This window comes from Leucoraja erinacea, chromosome 2 (assembly GCF_028641065.1).
Source record: "Leucoraja erinacea ecotype New England chromosome 2, Leri_hhj_1, whole genome shotgun sequence".
NCBI classification, from domain to species: Eukaryota; Metazoa; Chordata; class Chondrichthyes; order Rajiformes; family Rajidae; genus Leucoraja; species Leucoraja erinaceus.
In genome coordinates, this window is record NC_073378.1 from 67,070,077 (window position 1) to 67,089,089 (window position 19,013).

A 19,013-nucleotide genomic window follows, 5' to 3' on the forward strand; every position below is an offset into this window, starting at 1 on the left:
TCAGCACGATAGTCCCCATCAGACTGGCCGAGAAGCTACTGGAATTGGGGCTCAACACCCCCGTGTGTGCCTGGACCCTGGACTTTCTCACCGCCAGGCCGTCAAGATGGGAGGGAATACATCAAAGTCCCTCACCCTGGGCACAGGATCTCCCCAGGGTTGCGTCCTCAGCCCCCTATTGTACTCCCTGTACACACATGACTGTGTGGCTAGGTTCAGCTCCAACTCGATAATTAAGTTTGCTGATGACATTGTGCTGGTGGGCCTGATCTCAGACAATGACGAGAAGGCCAACCGGGAGGAGGTGGCTGGTCTAGCACTCTGGTGCCAGGATAACAGCCTCCTCTTGAACATCAAAAAAACTAAAGAGCTGATAGTGGACTTTAGGAGGGCACATCATCCGAGGACGTACACACCATTGAGGATAAATGGGGATCCTGTGGATAGGGTGAACTGTTTTAAATATCTGGGAGTCCACATCTCCAAGGATATGGCATGGACATCACACGCCGCAGCACTCGTGAGTAAAGCAAGGCAGCGCCTTTACCACCTCAGGCAATTGAGGAAATTCAGAGTGTCTCCGAGGATCCTCCAGTGCTTTTACTCAGCGGTTGCGGAAAGCACCTTGTCTGGAAATATTACAATCTGGTTTGGGAATCGCTCTGCCCAGGACAAGAAGGCTCTGCAGAGAGTAGTGCGTTCGGCCTAACGCACTATGGGAACTTCACTCGCCCCCTGCAGGAACTATACATCAGGAGGTGCAACTCCAGAGCCAATAAGATCATGGGAGACCCCTTCCACCCCTGCAACGGTCTGTTCCAGCTGCTACGGTCAGGCAAACGCCTCCATTGCCGCTGTGAGAACGGAGAGGTTGAGAAGGAGTTTCTTCCCAGAGGCCATTAGGACTGTAAACTCCTATCTCACCAGGGACTAACCTTATTGTACCACTCTACTGTTTAAAAAAAAAATAGCTGTTTTTTTTTCCCTATTTCCTTCCGCCCACTATATTTAATATGTAAAAGAATATGTGATTCTGTTCCATTCTGTTTGTAGTTTGTTTTTTTGCACAAAGTCCGCGAGCATTGCCACTTTTCATTTCACTGTACACTGTGTATGTGATGAATAAACTTGACTTAACTTGACTTGAAATATGTAACATCTCCACTTTTGTGAATTGCTAACTCATGAACACACAAAGTGGAAGACCATGCGTATATAGTGGAAAGAGTGAACCACTTCACAAACTACTCACAAACTATTCACCTGCCAGCATCATCAGGTTCCTTCAATCCCATTGGTGCCAGAGTGTATCATTTCCATGCTGGATTTATCATTCCCTATGGAACTGGAATGGAACAAAATCATCCTTAATCGTGACAAATTATTGATAAAGAGAAAATGCAAACTGTTGAATGTGTGAGTGTTGACGCTGTGGTATGCATAGGTTAGCAGAAATCTTGCTCATTTAGAAAATGTGTAGCATTTGTCGGGTAACTGTTACCATTTGGACATGGGATTGCATGGGATCGAATGACCATCAATTGAAATACCAGGAATGGTTGATGGACTGAATTCAGCCATATCACATGCCAATACCTTTATCAAGAATGCATAGCCTATGATGAAACAAACATTGTGTGCAATTGTGCGGAGTTCAATGTCAGTGCTGAACTCTCAAAGTGGATGTAACTGTAAAGGAAATCCTGAAGTATTTGCTTATGTAAAAACAATCTTCTGGATGCCTTCATGAAAGAGCGCATGCGAGAACGTGGCAATGTCATGCTGACAACTGTATTAAGAAAAGTGTCATATTGTAATTGAATTTGTCTGAGCTCATACATTATGTTCCAAAATAATTATTTCAAATATGTGGAGTGACAATGCAGTAAGTTGTAAATTAGATCAGGCAATTTAAATCAACACTTCATTTGACTTTGCTTAACCGTTTTGTACATTCATTGGTGGCTGTGCCAGTAGCTGACAATCCCTTATGTTGGGACTTCTCTGTCTAAATCTCTCTGCCTGTCCACCTCTTCCCTTCCATGTTTTATTTAAACCTGTCTCTTTGGCCAAGACTGGTAATTTGTCCAGTTATTGTCCCAATATATCAATACATTTTTGATATTCTTTGATGTTTTGGGGAGCAAATCTGCTACATTAGAGGCACCAAATAAATCAAGGTTTTTCCACCTCCTCCACTGCCTTCAAATACTCATCTCCTTGATGGATATTGTCACTATCCAAGCAATGTAGGTTAACCACAATATTCTGCTTGCTTAAATGTGTTGTAAATCATCTTATGATTAAGGATACATCAGCATAACTTGACTCATTCACGAGTGACAAGATGTGCAATAAAGTTAAAAAAAACAGAGACAATAATTGTAAACTCAGCAGAATGGAAAAAATGCCGCAAATTTTCCATCTTTCAGAAACTGATTGATTGTACTGAATTTCCATTCTCCAATAGTCCTGAATTAAAGCACTAATAAGTGTCCATTAACATGATATGTGGACCATAAATGTTTATTTCATGCTAAATCTTAATCTATTATTTTTTGTTATTTGTAAATCCCCCTGAATAAATTCTTCTTCATTGTTAACATCTACGATCAGTGATCTGCTATTATCATGCTTTAATTAACGTTAATGTTGCTCATATTAACAAACCAGTACACATTGTTACACCATGAGGTTGTGTATACAATAAAAATAGGATGGGGTCCCATAGTCCAGTTTATATCAACTGCGATAACTGGGTGGAGAGGGTCAAGGGCTTCAAATTCCTGGGCGTGCATATCTCTGAAGATCTCTCCTGGTCCGAGAACACTGATGCAATTATAAAGAAAGCTCATCAGAGCCTCTACTTCCTGAGAAGATTACAGAGAGTCGGTATGTCAAGGAGGACTCTCTCGAACTTCTACAGGTGCACTGTACAGGCTTGGTTCGGCAACTTGAGCGCCCAGGAACGGAAAAGACTGCAAAACGTTGTAAACACTGCCCAGTCCATCATCGGCTCTGACCTCCCTACCATTGGGGGTTCTATCGCAGTCGCTGCCTCAAAAAGGCTGCCAACATCATCAAGGATCCACACCATCCTGGCCACTCACTCATCTCCCCGCCGCCTTCAGGTAGCTAGATAGATAGATAGTTAAATACTTTATTAATCCCTCAGGGAAATTCATTTGCCAGCAGCGGTACAATAAAAAAATAGAAAACACAATATACAATAAAAATTTAACACAAACATCCACCACAGCATTCATCACTGTGGTGGAAGGCACAAAATTTGGTCAGTCCTCCTCCATTTCCCCCCATGGTCAGGACCACAACCCTCCGCAGTCGCCGCTGTGGGCGTCCAGATGTGCAGACAAGGTAAGTCAAGGTAAGTCCTGAATCGGTGCCTCCCCACCGGAGACCGCGGCTTCAAGATGATGTAGGCCGCAGGCTGGCAGTCGAAGATCTAAAGTCCCCGCCGCGCTGCAGCCAGAAGCGCCGTCGACCGCAAGGGATCCCGGCTAGGATGGTAAATCCCCGCTGCGCCCATGATAGAAGAAGGCCGCGGGCCGGCGGTTGGAGCTCTTCTCCTCCGGGGTCCCCAATGAGGGATCCCAGGCTCCGAGCGCCGTGCCAGCTGGAGTTCCGCAGACCGCCAGCGAACAGAGGGCTCCCCTCCGGTGACCCTGTCGCGGGCTCGCCAACTCCGCGACGAAAGAGTCCACACTGTGCCGGTTGCTGAAACCCCATGCGCATCTCCGGGAAAGGCCGTACCGATCCTCGATGTTGGGCCGCGAGGGAGGCGACATGGAAAAAGTTGCCTCTCCGTGGAGGAGGCGACCAAAGCGGTTTCCCCCATACCCCCCCACACACACACAAGACACACAAAGAAACATTAAAAACACACATTGTGTCACACTAAAAAAAGTTGAAAAAACTAACACGTTGCTAGCAGGGCTGCCGGCTCGCAGCGCGCCCACCGTCAAAAGGTGGAAGGTACAGGAGCCTGAAATCTGCAACATCCAGGTTAAGGAATAGCTACTTCCCCACAGACATCAGGCTATTAAACTCCTCAAACAAAGCTCTGATCATTAATAGCCCATTTATTTTAGCTGTGTATATATATATATATATATATATATTCATTTGTATATGGTCTCACTGATCTGTTCTGTTCTGTATTTATTGATGCCTACTATATTCTGTTGTTTTGAAGCAAAGCGGGTATTTCATTGTCCCATCTGGGACACATGACAATAAACTCTCTTGAATCTTGAAATACTCCGCGGGACCAAAAATTTCAGTGTAGGTTAATATTTCAGTTTAATAATCTTTCATTAGAACTGATGAAAATGAGGTACAAGAATGGTAATTTCCTAGGCACGTCTTAATCCAATTGTGAAGCGGCATGCATGGAGTCACGAAGAAGGGTCTTGACTTAAAATATCTTTAGTTTTGTTCAGCTTAGAGATACAGCATGGAAAGACACCAGCCAGCGATTCATTAGACTATCTATCCTACACTAGGGATAATTTACAGAAGCCATTTAACCTACAAACCTGCACATCTTTGGAATGTGCAAACTCCATGCAGACAGCACTCTTAGTCAGGGTTGAGCCCGGGTCTCTGGTGCTAAAAAGCAGCAACCATACCACTCAATGTGCCACTCAACCTGTTCATTCCCTCCATCGAAGCTGTCTGACCCATTGGGTCCCTCCAGCCTTTTGTCATGCTAAAGATTCCAGCATCCGTCTCCATATTTTGAACTCTCACTACAGAGAGAGGGAAATGTATTTGTGGAAGAGAAACATTATTAATCTCAGTTGGTTGTGAGAGGTATCAGCAACAACCACGCATGCTGTCAGTCTGCTCTCTTTTTATGGTTTTGCTTGTCAAAACCAAAGGAACGAGTGGAATTAAATCAAGAGCTCCCTGAAAGGTGATGGAGACGTGGTGAAATGAAAAAGGAGTGTGTGTGATGCATGTCTGTTGAATAACTCCAGTGGAAACATGTCTAAATATAATATACTCAGAGGGAAATGAAACAAAAGTAAAAGAAAGAGAATGGTTGTTAATGTTCCAGGAAATCCAAAGGTCTTCTACAGGTATTTAAATAATAAATTGTTGGTAAGATTCATGAGGCCAATGAGGGACAATGTGATTTATTAATTGAAGCAGAATGGTCAATGGTGAAGGGTCAATTATGTCTTTATTGTCACGTACCAGTTACGGTGAAAAACATTTTTTACATACAGCTCAACAAGACTATCACCATACTTAAGCACAATACCCAGATAGTACTGAATTAGCCCAGTGAGCATATATGCAAGAGGTGCCATTTTGGCACAATTTTACTGCCCCAACAGCAACGTGCCACGGAGCCCGTTGCAGTCGTCATCTCCATTCCGGTCATTCCACAATCCATTGTCCCTCTCATCACCTGGCCCTCTTCAGCATTTGTTCACTGCAGCCAACCTTAAGTGTGCAGATGGTAAGACCTCGGTTCCTCAAACCGGGCCTATTGGGGATGTGTAGCTGCAGCAACAAATTAGTATTTGTTAATCACCCTTTAAAAAAGTAGAGAATGGTGCCAATGAAGCAGATAGAGAGGTGGTAGAGAAAATTAAAGAGGTGGACAATTAAAGAGGATCAATGACTAGAAAGATGGAGTGTGCTTTATCATGTATAAACAAGGAACAGCGAATGCTGGTTTACATAAAAGGACACCAAATGCTAGAGTAACTCAGGTGGTTTTGGCAACATATCTGGAGAACATGGGTTTGGGTTGGGGCCCTTCTTCAGTCTGAAGTCTGAAAAAAAGTCCTGACCCAAACCGTCGCCTACCCACATTTTCCAGAGATGTTGCCTGACCTGCTGAGTTGCTCCAACAGTTTGTGACCTTCTCTGCTATATCATGTCTAGAGGGGAGACAGTGGGGAGATCAAATAAATGTCTTCCCTTTCTAGTTGCACGGAGGATGCCAGTTGAGTAGAAAATGGCACACATAACACCCAACTTTACAAAGGAATGCAAAAAGATACCAGATCATTGTAACCCTGGCAATATAACCTCTGCAATGGCAAAGCTTTTAAAAATATTATTCAGGAATGACATCCACAATCATTTGGAAACATTTAAGTTGATGACAAAAAAGGTACGTGGATTTTCTGATCTTTAAGGTGATAGAGATGGGCACTTTGGAAATTGGAATTGATGTTGTCCATATAGATTTTTGGAAGGTACTTTTGTGAGACCCACTTTTTTGTGTGTTAGCAAAATTGAAACTAAAGGATCAGCGCCAGCATAGATGGAAAATGATTATAAAGACGGGGACTGGTGGTGAATGCTTGTTCATTACATTGTAGAATGCTGGACAATGTCCCGTCATCACCCCTGGAGGGAAGCTTCGACCGCTGGCCCTGCAGTCTACGGTGCTTCTGCCTGTGGCGGGGACTTTAAATCTTGACCGCCGGCCTGCGGCCTACAACAATCTAAAGCCGCGGTCTCCGGTGAGGAAGAGCCGATCCTGGACTGACTCTGGACTCTGGTCCTGTCCACGGGGGGGAAATGGAGGAGGACTGGCCAATTTTTTGTGCCTTCCACCACAGTGATGAATGCTGTGGTGGATGTTCGTGTTACATTTTGTGTGTTCTTTATTATTGTATCGCTGCTGACTACCCAATCCTTGCTGGGTCACTGCTCGTGCAGTCGACCGGTAGGTGCAGAGCGAAGCTTTGAATGTTTGTCTCTTCGTTGATTGTGTCTCTTTCTTTTTTTTTTTTTTAAAAAGCTACTGTAATGCGCCCTTTTAAATTGCCCCTCGGGGATGAATAAAGTGCTTGATTGATTGATTGATTGATTGATTGAATGTGTTCCCTAGGTTCAGTTAATGATGAACACAGGTAAGTAGGGGGAAATTTACAAATGTGCAGATGAGTTACAGTCTGTTAAACTGGCGATAAATGTAAATGACAATTGCAGATTGCAAGAAGATATACACGCTAAGTCCTGGCAGTGGAAATTTAAAACAAGATTAAGTGATTTTGGGTGGTGCAGCTGTAGATTTGCTGTCTTACAGAGCCAGTGACTTGGGTTTGCCCTAACTACGGGTGCTGTCTGTATGGAGTTTTATATACTCCCTCTGACCACATGGGATTTCTCCGGGGGCTCCGGTTTCAACCCATACTCCAAATATGTGCAGGTTTGTAGGGTAATTGGCTTCTGTAAATTGTAAATTGTCACTAGTGCGTATGATAATGCTAGTGCATGGAGTGATTGCTGGTCAGCACGGACTCAGTAGGCCGAAGAGTCTGTTTCCACGCTGTATCTCAAGCAGGGCTGCCAACTCTCACACTTTGAGCGTGAGATTCACGCATTTGGACAAATTCTCATGCTCTCATGCTGATCACAAATTTCTCACGCTCTGTCATGAGAAATTCTGTGATCAACGAGAATTTAAAAACTCATTTCAATGGCATGGGCCATGGGTGTTGGAGAGCCGGGACTGAGGGAGGGATGGAATCAGAAGCAGCGGCGGGGACAGATGCGGATGGGGAGCCGGGGCTCGCGAGTGTTTGCGGGGCTGGCGAGTGTTTGCCGGGCTGGTGATTCACTCGCTTCAGCTCCGGCCATGTAGTACAAGAGTCCCGGGCCGTCGGAAGCGTTGGAAGCATTGCGCCACGGCCGTTAGTCTCTGTGACGAATTAGCCCTGGTGACCGGCATGGACCGGGTTGCGTCTCTGGAGAGAAAGAATGGGTGATGTTTTTGGTTGTGACCCTTCTAAGGGTCTCTACCCAAAACCTTTAGAAGGGTCTCGACCAGAAACGTCACCCATTCCTTCTCTCCAGAGATGCTGCCTGTCCTGCTGAGTTGCTCCAGCATTTTGTATCTCTCATCAGTTTAATCCAGCATTTGCAGTTCCTTCTTACACAATGAGACCCAACAAGACAACTTTGCAGCTGGTACCAGGTAGTAATCGGGTTGGGGAAGGATGGAGAGAGAGAGGGGATGTTAAAGAAAGCGATATTCATACTCAATCAGGGAATTTGTTGATATCGGTCTTCAAATTGATAATTAGTTCATTTTTAAATGTAAGTCTTGGATTCCTGTATCACGGGAACAAATAAGCAAAGGCAAAATGGTAAATATAAACAACAAATTAACTTCAGAAAATGAAACTTGCAGAGATGGACTTTGCCCTTCACTTTACAAAGAATAACTTCAGGGATTATGCAGTAAATACCAATCAAATGCTTTGCAAATTGGGATAATATTGTTCGTGTTCAAATCTGATTGGTAAGTTGATTTGTTCAATATTATAATTAGTTCAAATATACAGCATGGAAACAGGCCTTTCAGCCCCTCGAGTCAGTGCCGACCATCGATCACCTGTTCACACTGGTCTATGTTATCCCACGTTCTCATCCACTCCCTACACACTAGGTGGCAATTTACAGAGGATCAATTAACCTACAAATCCGCATGTCTTTGGGATGTGGGAGGAAACCGGAGCACCCAGAGGAAACCCACGCCGTCACAGGGAGAACGTGCAAACTCCACACAGACAGGACGCGAGACCAGGATCGAACATGGGTCTCAGGCGCTGTGGGGCATTAATTGTAATGCTAATAATTGAGCCTCCGCTGATATGCCGGCAAGATTACCCAATATTACTGACTATTAATCCATTGTATTATTGATTATTTATGTTGCGCCTGTTCTCCTTTATCTGTACATTGTGAGCAGCTTGCTTGCATTTACCGGATAGCACGCAATGAAAGCTTTTCCCCGTACCTCATTACAGGTGGCAATAGTAAACTAAATCAATCTATTTACATGTATCTGTGTGTTGTTGCTTTAACCGGCCTGTTAAGGTGCAGCAACTGAGAATGTCATTGTTCTGATGTCACTGCACATGAGAACTAAGCAACTTGAAATTATCACAATTACATTTAAATGGCATTTGGACAGGTACACATATAGGAAGGAACTGCAGATGCTGGTGTAAACCGATAGACACAAAGTGCTGGAGTAACTCAGCAGGACAGGCAGCATCTCTGGAGTGAAGGAATGGGTGACGTTTTGGGTCGAGTCCCTTCTTCAGACTGAAGGTCTAGTTAATTGGCTTGGTATAAGTGTAAATTGCCCCTAGTGTGTGTAGGATAGTGTTAATGTGCGGGGATCGCTGGTCAGTGTGGACTCGGTGGGCCGAAGGGCTTGTTTCTGCTCTGTATCTCTAAACTGAACCTTGTCCTGCTAGCAGGGCTGTGTAGGGCCGAGTGCCGGGACACGGTGACATCTGGCTCTGATCTCCACAAAGCCAATCACCTATCGAGCAGCACCACAGATGAATGAGCCACTAGTGCTTGGAGTCGGTCCACAGACTCAGAGAGGAAATTGGCTGTTATTCCGGCTTTTTGTGTCGATCAATGACTTGGAGAGTGGGCTGGACAACGAGTGATGCAGTTGGTCACGGCTCCCCTGATCTACGCTATCCCCATGCACTTATCGGCCTGTCCCACTGAGGCAACTCCTTAGGCGACTGTCAGGGACTAGTTCTTGTCCTGCTGGACCTACCTATCCTTCTGTGGTTCTTGTCCTGCTGGATCTATCTGCCGCCTCTGATACAGTGGACCATGGTATCTTAATATCTCGGTTACAGATAGTGGGCATCTGTGGCAGTGCCCTGGGATGGTTCAGGTCCTATCTGGCAGACAGAACCATGTGTGTAAGCCTTGTTGGTTTTGAATCCTCCTCCGCTCCTCTGTCATATGGGGTTCCACAGGGCTCAATTTTAGGGCTTCTGCTTTTCTCACTATACTTACTTCCTCTGGGCTCTATTCTTAGAAAGCATGGCATCTCTTTTCATTGTTATGCTGATGATAGCCAACTATATATGCCGCTGAGGAAGGAAGACGCCTTTTCTGTCAAATCACTTCTGTCATGTCTCGAGGACATTAAGTCCTGGATGGCCCTAAACTTTCTAGCTTTTAATGAAAAGAAGACAGAGGTGATATTGCAGTGATATTGCAGTCTGAAGAAGGGTTTCGGCCCGAAACGTCGCCTATTTTCTTCGCTCCATAGATGCTGCTGCACCCGCTGAGCTTCTCCAGCAATTTTGTGTACCTACAGAGGTGATATTATTTGGCCCCAATGGCTGCCGTGAACCTCCCCATGTTGACTTGGGTCCACTGGCACGGTACGTGAAGCCAACAGTTTTAAACCTAGGTTTTAGGATGGACAGTGATTTTAAATTAGATCATCAAATAGGCGCGGTGGTTAAGTCCAGCTTCTTTCACCTAAGGAAGCTGGCAAAGTGAAGCCCATTCTCGAGCAGCAGCATTTTGAAACAGTAATCCATGCCTTTATTACATCTAGGCTGGATTACTGTAACGCACTCTATTTTGGAGTTGCACGATCTTTACTGGCTCGTCTCCAGTTGGTTCAAAATGCTGCTGCTCGTCTTTTAACTGGAACTCGAAAGAGGGAGCACATAACGCCAATTCTGGCCTCCCTCCACTGGCTCCTGGTGTACTTTAGATTTCTTTTTAAAATTATTTTAACTGTTTTTAAATCTCTAAATGGGCTCGCCCCGCCTTACCTCTCTGAACTGCTCCTCCCAACCTCTCTGAAGCTGCTCCTGGAGGTACCAAGGTCTAAGCGGAAGCTCAGAGGGGATAGAGCCTTCTCTGTTGCTGCTCCGGCACTCTGGAACACCCTGCCGTTGCACATCAGACAGGCCCCCCTCACTGTCCATCTTCAAAACCAGTATTAAAACACATTTATATTCCTTGGTTTTTGACACCGCTTGAGACTTTGCTCCTGTTTTTAGTGCTTCTAATGTTTTTAATTTTATTGTTTTTACTCTTTCATTTAATGTTTTTATTGTTATGTAATAATTTCTTGTCCATGATTAGTCATGTACAGCACTTTGTTGCAACTGTGGTTGTTTTTAAAGTGCTCTATAAATAAAGTTATTATTATTATTAGTTTTACTAGCATTCACCTACGACACCTTGCGACAACCTACGACAGCCTCCAACAGCAAAAATTGTTGCCATTGTCGCTTGTAGTCACCCAAAAGATCGCCTAAGTGGACAGGCCCTTCAGGCTGTGGCTAGGTGCATCCTGGAGGACAACCAATGACTGCTGGAAGGAGGTACCAAGCACTGGGTAGAAACGGTGGAAGATAGTAGCCTTCAAATGGGGTGGTTGGAGAAAGCATCTTGCTTGCCTGCTAGATTTTCACTTACTGTAACTGCAGGAAAAATATTCCCGATGTTGGCGGAGTTCAGAATCATGGGTCACTGTTTAAGAATAAAGGGTAGGCCAGTTAGGACTGAGATGAAGACAACATTCTTCACCCAGGGAGTTGTAAATCTGTGGAATTTTCTGCCACAGAAGGCAGTGGAGGCCAATTCACTGGATGTTTTCAAGTGAGTTACATTTAGCTTTTGGGGCTAGCGAAATCAAGGGATCTGGGGAAAAAACCAGGAAAGAGGTACTGTATTTAGATGAACAGCCATGACCATATTGAATGGCAGTGCTGGATCGAAGGGTCGAATGGCCTATTCCTTCACATATTTTCTATGTTTCTATGCTTTAGTATATGGAAATAAAAATTGACCACTTGATTTTGAAGCATTCATGCATGGTGGAGGTATAATCAAGTCATAGAGTGATACAGTGTGAAAACAGGCCCTTTGGCGCAACTTGCCCACACCTGCCAACATGTCCCAGCTACACTACCTGCCAACATGTCCCAGCTACACTACCTGCTTTTGGTCCATATCCCTCCAAACCTGTCCTATCCATGTATCAGTTTAGCTGTTTCTTAAATGCTGGGATAGTCCTTGCCTCAACTACCTCTTCTGGCAGCTTGTTCCATACACCCACCACCCTTTGTGTAGAAAAAAATTACCCTTAAAAAGCTACCTTAAAAATATTTCAAACAAAAAACATTGAAATATACTTCCACAATGCACTAAAACATAATTTTAATACATCAAATTTCAAAATGTCCCTACTGTGCGAGGGGACACCACCCCCCCCCACACCCCCCACCCCCCCAACCCCCCTCCCCCCCCCTCCCCCACACCCTTCCCTCACTCGGTTGCTCCATTCCCTTGCTGTCTCATGATGCCTGGATCCCAATGCTCAGCGCTTCGTGTTTCAGAGTTGGCTAATGTGATTGATTTGTAATTAGCCTGATTTGTAATTAGTTGGCAAAACCTTAATTTATTAATCCGGAATATCCAGGGGTATGGGATAAGGGTAATATTAAAATGACATGCAAGGTGTCAGGCTGTCTGTCACAACATACAGCCCCGATAACCCATTATTTCCTTCAGTTAAATACTGGGAAGGTAGCACTATTGTAATTTGCCACTGTTATGTTTGTTTACCACACTGACTATTTCTCTCCCCCTCCCCCCCTTAAATTCCTTTGACAGGTTGAATAGAAATGTTCCCAATCTCATTGTTCTATAAATTGAACACCTAGATGAACATCATCAAGGAGTGTAATCAAATGGAAACTGATTCAGATGCGATGTTTAAGAGCTTGTTCAAAGAACAAGCATATTTTAAAGGAGTGACAGAGATACTTGCAGGGGAATGTGTGAGGAGGTTATTATTTGTCTTTAGTTTTACCTTGAACCAGGACATCTGAAGATTCAAAGTTTAATATAGTAATTGTGCTGATACTGACTCCAACCAACCACCTAATGAATATCATCCATTCCGGAGGGTTAATTTTTCTGATGACATTTAAACTCACTTGGATTTCAATAACTTCAATGTAAAAGTAATTGGGAATGGGGAGCATTGGAACACAAATTTGCCCTCGGTACATATTAACTGTAATATAAAAATGTATGCATGTTGGTAGGTGCAATCAAAATAAATATATGTTTTATCATTGTTGTGTTATAAATACCACATAAAATATAATGTACTCTCAAGATCACGTTTAAAATAATAATATTGCTTAAAAATATAGTTATTGGACATTGCATTTCAGAAAAGTCCCAGATGAGAGGAAGAACAACATACTGAAACTAGTCCAATGACTTCTGGACAGTTTGTTAGCAGGGAATGGTTTGCTGAGTATATAATTTTATGGGTGAGAAATTGTGTTTAACTAATTGATGACTTCTTTGACAAAGTAACTAGCATGTAAGATAACAAGGAAGCCAATAGATGTAGCAAATTTTGTTATACAAAATTTGTTCCGTGAAGTGCCACATGAACGATTTCCGCATTAGATAAGCACCTGTGCACTTGAACGTAATAGGTTAAGTCCAGGGGGTGAGATATGGGGCTTAATGTGCGGGCCAGATATATTGTCAGTGCAGAGGGGCTAGGAGCAAGGTCAAGTGTGCATCCAGAGTCAAGGTCTTGAATAGTACTAGGTGTGCAGTCAAAGCTGGGACAATGGGTGTGTTCAGCACTGGGAACCTAAGCAGGTACGCAGCTATGATCAGGGTAGAATAGTTGGCCAGGTGTAAGGGTGGACTCAGGGTCAGGAACGAGAGAAGGTATGCAACTGGAGTCAAGGTCAGAAGAAGTACCAGGTGTGCAGTGAGACCCAGGTTGGTCAACATGGGCCAAGTGTTTGAATATAATCTGATTTCCATACATGAATATACTAAGATTATTCATGTACTGCACCTGTTGATCAGAGCCTGGCTCTACTGTGGAATGTAATCTATATTACTAAAAGTTTGATCTTGACCGTTTCCTGTTGTTCTGTATATTGATTTTAGAAAAAACACTGCCACTTATGGCTGTGATTTTTGGCCATCTTACACAGAGTCCCACTCCGCTGCGCAGAACAAGAGGAGTTTTCCCATTGATGAAAATTAATAGAGTTATTAGTGTTTAAAAAATGTTGAGCTTCTCTCTCCTGAAGGCCACGCCCCTTCCAGAGGGACTATAAAACCCAGAAGTGTTGAGTGCCTCAGTCAGTCAGTCTCTGCAAGACGGGGGAAGCAAGAGGGTCACGTCTCTCAGTCTCAGCTGTGAATAACACTGAACACATGTTCACTAAACTGCGTGTGGTTTTACTGACCTTGAGTGCCCTTAATGTGGTTTGAAAATGAAAATGTGGTTGGTTTGAAATGAAACACAGCAAATCATTGGTGGTGGTTGGTTTGAACTGAAGCACAGCAAATGGTTGGTGGTGGTTGGTTTGAACTTAAGCACAGCAAATGGTATCTAAACTGGACAACTTCCTGTTTGCAGTGTATATTGATTTTATATAAAACGCTACCACTTACGGTTGAGATTTTGCCCATCTTACTCAGTCTCCCTCCGCTCATCAGGTGCAGAGGATTTTTCACAACAATGAAAAATAAAAGTGTTATTCGTGCTAATAAAATGTTGAAAATCTCTCTCCTGTCAATCACGCAATGAAGGCCACGCCCCTTCTGGTGGGAGGGGGGAGGGCTTATAAACCCCAGTAGTGTGGGTGTGTGTGGCACAGTCTCTGCAAGATGGGTAACGGAGAGGTCACGCTCTGTCTGAGCTGTGAATCAACTGAACACACTGAATGTCTAGTGAACTGTGTGTGGTGTTTATGTGGTGTTTATGTGGTGTTTATGTGGTGTATATTTGGTGTTTTGTGTGGTTTTAGGGTGGCTTCACCCTGCTTGAAATGGTATGACACTGCATTTGAATGTGGTGGCCTTGCACAATGCATGAAATGGTATGAAACTGCATTTGAATTTGGTGGCCTTGCACCCTGCTTGAAGTGGTATGAAACTGCACTTGAATTTTGTGGTCTTGCACCCAGCTTGAAGTGGTATAAAACTGCACTTGAATTTGGTGGCCTTGCACACTGCTTGAAGTGGTACAAAACTGCACTTGAATTTGGTGGCCTTGCACCCTGTTTGAAGTGGTCGGAATCTGCACGAATTTGGTGGTCATGCACCCTGCTTGAAATGGTATAAAACTGCACCTCAATTTGGTTGTCTTGCACCCTGCTTGAAGTGGTATGAAACTGTACTTGAATTTAGTGGTCTTGTACCCTGCTTGAAATGGCATGAAACTGCACTTGCATTTGGTGGCCTTGCACCCTGCTTGAAGTGACATGAAACTTCACTTGAGTGGTGGACTTGGACCCTGCTTGAAGTAGTATGAAACTGCACTTGAGTTTGGTGGACTAGCACCCTGCTTGAAGTGATACGAAAATGCACTTGAATTTGATGGCTTTGCACCCCGCTTGAAATGGTAGGAACTGCATTTGAATTAGTACTTTATGGAACAATATTGACTAAGTCAACTCAATGATATGATTCTAAAGGGTGTTTAGAAAAAGAGGGACAGAGGTTCATGAGCATATATACTTCAATGTGATAAGCTGAGAAAGTTCAAAGTAAAGAGTGCAGGGTATTGCAATTCACAGAGAGGCACTGAGTGGAAAAGCAAATAATTCAAATAACATTGAATGGCGGTGTTGGCTCGATGGGCCAAATGACCTACTCCTGCACCTATTGTCTATTGGCATCCCACTCGCCATCCTAAACGTTCATTCTTACTGCTGCTGACATGGTGCAGCGTGGCTGCAATATACAACAGCTACTAAATGAAATGCAGATGTTCACACGGGCTGCTCATACAATACATGCCAAACCTCTGAAATTCAACACCAAAAACAGCAAGGAGAGTTGGTCTTAGATCACGGCTAGCAGCATTCCTCTTCCAAGTTACATGTTTACCCTGAGCTTGCACTACATGCTGAGTCTAAATCTGGAAAACCATATCAAGCAACACTGTGGGAGTAACTTCAGCAAAGGACTGCGGCAGTTCAATAAGACGATTCACCATATTCCTACTCAAGACATTAGGAATGGGCACTAAATGATGGCCTGCCAGTGATGCTCAAATCGCCAAAAATAAGTTGAATAAAAATGTAATGTTAAATCTGCACAAAATAATAGTTAGGTCACAAATGATGTAGTGCATCTAGGATGTAACAACCACAAAGAGGGACAATAGACAATAGGTGCAGGAGTAGGCCATTCGGCCCTTCGAGCCAGCACCGCCATTCAATGTGATCATGGCTGATCATCCTCAATCAGTACCCCATTCCTGCTTTCTCCCCATATCCCCTTATTTTTAAAAGCCCTATCTAGCTCTCTCTTGAAACATATTTCAAGGGACCTCATTGAAACATATCAAATAGTGAAAGGCCTGGACAGAGTGGATGTGGAGAGGATGTTTCCACTCATGTGGAAGTCCTGCACTGGAGGACGTAGACTATGAATAAAAAGACACACCATTGGAACGGAGATGGGGAGGAAATTCTTTAGTTAGAGGGTGGTGAATCTATGGAATTCATTGCCACAGATGGCTGCAGAAGCCAAGCAATTGGGTGTTATTAAGGCAGGGATTGACAGATACGAGATGGTTATGGAGAGAAGGAAGGAGAATGGGATTAAGAGGGAAAGATAGATCAGCCATAGTTTAATGGCATAGTAGACAATGGGCCAAATGGCCTAATTCTGCTCCTAAATTGGCCTAAATATGACATGAACTTTGACATAGGGAAAAAAAGAAACAGGGATGGTCCTGGACATTCAATATTTCTACAATGATTAAAATAGCTTGTTTGATAGAGATTAAGAGTATTCGGATATTTTTTTGAAATGGTGAAAAGAGAAAAGCTGTTCTAATTACCATATGGTTTTAGAACTAAGATATAGAGGTGTAAAATCCTAGGCAAAAGATAAAAGGCTTGGGATAAATTATTTATTTGTAGTTGCAAGTTCACGTATAAAACACAATTCTTTCATTCATATAGCTGATATAAAATACCATCACACCCCATCACAATTAGCTTTTATTGCGCTCATGTTGGTAGAAATAAGGAAGACAGTTGCTAATTGACTGCTGAAAATAAGGGAGTTATCTCATTCAAAAAATGAGGTAAATTTCATGGGATGTGGCAAAACTGTCTAAGACTACACTTAATGTCTATACCTTGAGAACATTATACCACAGTCTTGAAATCTTATAGTCTTTCTGGTGGGGATTTTTTCACAATGGTGTTGAGAAAAATACTCTAGAACTTGGACCTGACATCAATAAATGAAAAGTAGTATATTTCAAATCAAGATCTATGGATACCTCTCCCTCAGTATCAGCAAGACAAAATAGCAAGTTATCAAATTCAGGAAGCATGATGAAGTACATACAAAGTCAGTGTCAATGGTGCTAAAGTAAATTGGTTGAGAGCTTCAGGATCCTTGGCATTAATATTAGCGATGATCTGTTGTAGACCAACAACATTGATGCAATTTTCAAGAACAGAAAGAGGCTGAAGAGGCAGAAGAAACTTGGCATGTCTCCAATGACTTTACAGATGCACCATGGAGAGCATACTGTTGGGTTGCATCACAGCTTGGTTTAGAAACAGCTCTTCACAAGACCACAAACAATTGCAGAGTAATAGCCCAGTCCCATGGTAAGAGTTCATTCCAAGAGCTCTCCCGAATTTAAAAAAATTAAACTCGTGGTAAGCACGGCGAATGAACGTAGCGGGTACGTCGGAGCTCGGGGGCGTCTCTTACCAGCTCGTAACGCTAACGGCAGGTACTCGGGAAGACTCGCTAATGGCAGGTAAGCATGGGAAGATTTGTGAAGATTTTTCAACATGTTGAAAAATGTCCCCGAGAGCCCCGAGTACCGACGAGTGGCCATTACCATAAATCTCCGAGGTCGAATCAGGGCAAACTTGGGAGAGCTCTTGAAATGAACTCGTACCATGGGACAAGGGTTTTATGGATGTAGCCAGTCCATCACACTTCCTACTGTTACCTAAACATATTGCCTTAATAAAGCAGCCAACATAATCGAAGATTTGTCCCACCCTGTTCATTCCTTCTTCTCTCTGCTTCTGTCAGGCAGAGGTACAGAAGCTTGAAAGCGTGCACCACCACATTCAGGAATAGCTTATTTTCCTCTGTTATCAGGCTCCTAAATGAGGCTTCTAAATGGGCCTTCTATAAGTCGATTGTCCTATTAACTTTACCTCACTGTTGACATAGGACTTCTATGGAACTACTGTGCTACAACACTTACAAGTATATTCTGTATTCTGTATCTTCCTCTTTGCCCTATCTATTGCACTTGAGTTTGCCTTGATTGTATTTAAGTGTAGTATTCTCTGATCTGCTTGGACAGCATGCAAAACAATGTTTTTTCATTTTACGTGTGACAATAATAAAGTTAACTCAAAAGAATAGTAAGAAACTTGGAGAGGATGTCAAAATCGGTGATGCTGTCAACTGATACCAAAAGCAGAATGGATTATTTTTGGAATAACGGAAGGTAGCCCTGAACTAAACGTGTTTCAAAATAATTTATTTAATTACGGGCTAATAACGGGAAAAAAGCTTATACTCAAATTCTTGAAAAACGCTCCTATACCAACAATAAAAATGTGGATTTCAAACATGTTCGAAACATTACACCTGGAAGATATGAGACTCCTCCTCGCAGGCAAAGCAGACCACTTTCAAAAGACGTGGTCTGCATTTAATGAGCTTACTAGAAGCATAAGGTGCAATAGTAATTTAAAAATAAATGGTGCCAGGATCTGGTAACGGGGGATGAAAAATATGGTTGGTATATCCCTTTTTGCGGAGTTTTTATAATAGAACGATTGTTTTTCTTTCTTTCTTTTCTAGGGTCTATTTCTTAACTTTCTTCTCTAACTCTCTCTCTAATGGGCTTTCTTTTTCCAACACACTTTCCTGCACTTTCACGACTCTTTCTCACTTTCCTTACATCTTTTATTTCTATCTTTCTTAAAGCTCAAAAATGAAGGGGTACAACAAATGTAATAAGATATTTGTGGTGTGTATTACTGTAACTTATTGTACTTCTAATTAAAAAAATAAATAACATTTAAAAAAAAGCTGTTTTTCAGCAGAATGTAGATAGGGGAGCAAGAGTTGAAAAAAATATGTTGATAAAATTAATTTAAGTAGGATATGATAAATATTGGCAC